This window comes from Belonocnema kinseyi, chromosome 1 (assembly GCF_010883055.1).
Source record: "Belonocnema kinseyi isolate 2016_QV_RU_SX_M_011 chromosome 1, B_treatae_v1, whole genome shotgun sequence".
In the NCBI taxonomy this organism is placed as follows: domain Eukaryota; kingdom Metazoa; phylum Arthropoda; class Insecta; order Hymenoptera; family Cynipidae; genus Belonocnema; species Belonocnema kinseyi.
In genome coordinates this window covers 98,444,683-98,446,563 of record NC_046657.1, presented here as the reverse complement: position 1 = coordinate 98,446,563, position 1,881 = coordinate 98,444,683, and the positions used below count along the sequence as shown (strand labels likewise).

The 1,881-nt window shown below is 45.0% G+C and overlaps 1 protein-coding gene across 1 annotated transcript in view; it reads right to left on the bottom strand.

Annotated features, from left to right (window-relative positions):
- Positions 1-1,881, bottom strand: part of LOC117179015 — a 187,234-nt gene that overhangs the window by 102,911 nt on the left and 82,442 nt on the right. The gene's annotated exons all lie outside the window — the stretch shown is intronic.

Sequence of the window (1,881 nt, the reverse complement as noted above, 5' to 3'; positions counted from 1 at the left end):
GCGAGAGCTTTGGCCGATGCGAACCGTAAAACAAAACCAGCGGCTGATCATAAGACCAAAAGACGAATGCATCAACTTGCCATAAAGATAGGCTGGGCAAGAAAGTACGCGTCCCGCATTCAGTGTGTGATGGACTACATCACATCTGGCAGGGATTTTACCGCCAAGGTTCGAAAGTTCGCGCGCGAACTCCGGACCCGTTATCACACACTTAACAAGTCAAAGCTGCTGACCATCAGACAGCATATTGTTGAGAGAATACGGATACGATCTGACGCTAGGAGAAGTCTAGAGCGAAGGGAGAGGTGGGTCAGAGAAAATCAACAGTTTCTCTCTGACCCATCTCGACTTTTCCAAGACCCTCCAGTTACTGTCGAACACCCACCCAAACCAGAGGAGGTGGAAGTATTTCGGAGAGATGTCTACGAAGTTCAGCATAGACTGAACAAGAACTCAGAAAATATAAAGAGCTTCAAGGAGTTATGTGTTGCCCTCATAACACCTGATAAAGAATGCCCACCCATCTCTACCGAGGAGGTGAATAAAGTATTAAGAGGGTGAAGAACCATTCCGCACCGGGACCAGATTGTATCAAAACCTTCTGGTGGAAGAAGTTTTCTTCAACCCATCAGCATTTAGCCCGTACTTTTCACCTCATATTTAAAGTCGGAATAGACGATTCCAGAGTGGTTGGTGGAAGGGCGCACAATATTTCTGCCGAAAATAGGCAACTTAGCTGACCCGAAGAATCACAGACCAATAACTTGTCTGACCACGCTTTATAAGATGTTCACAGCTATCCTAAATGATAGGATTGTTCGGGCAATTGAACCTGTGTGGAAAGAAATGTATGAACAACGAGGCTCAAAGAAAGGCGTAGTCGGATGTCGGGAGAACCTGCTCATCGATAGATGTGTCTGCAAAGATGCAACATTCTACCAGCGTGACCTACCGATGGCCTGGATTGATTATTGGAAAGCTTTCGATTCGACATCCCATAGACTTATCATCTGTTTTTTGGAAATCTTAAAGGTTCATCCGCGAATAGTTGGGTGCGTAGAGAGATTGATGCCGCTTTGGAAAACCAGATTTACTATCTCATCTGGAAAAAATCGTGTGACAACTAACAAGGTCACTTTTCAGAAAGGTGTCTTTCAGGGCGATACCATGAGCCCACTCCTCTTTTGCCCTACATTATTGCCACTACCTCTAGCACTTCGCCATTCCGACGGGTACTTGTGGGGTAAACCTGCAGATCGAAAGTACAAGGTCACTCATGTATTTTACATGGACGGTCTTAAGATCTATGCTAAAAACAGAGAGCAACTGCATCTAGCTCTGGGGATTTTCGAACGATATACTAAGGAAATTGGAATGGAATTTTGTTTAGACAAATGCGCCAAGGTTTATTTGAAGCGAGGAAAACTTAAGGGAATTCCTGAAGATCCTGAGCTCGTTGATAGAAGAGCCATACGACACCTTTGCGCTGGAGAAACTTATGCATACCTGGACGTGCCACAGAGCCGCATTCAGGATGTGACATCTATAAAGGATACTCTCCGAAGCAGATACAAACGTCTCATCCGACAGATTTGGTCTTCCGAACTGTCGGCGAGGAACAAAGTATCTGCAAAAAACATGCTTGCCGTCCCGATACTACTCTATTCATTTGGAGTAGATCCATGGAAGAAGAATGAGCTCAGATCCCTTGATATCGGGTTAAGAAAGGTTATGCACATGAACAAAAGCATGCATCTTAAGTCTTCCGTTCCGCGACTATACTTCTCACGCCGTCAAGGGGGTCGCGGAATATTGAGTCTTGAATGTCTTCACAACAGGATTATTCTGGGTACAGCACATAGAGTTGCAAATGGAAGAGAC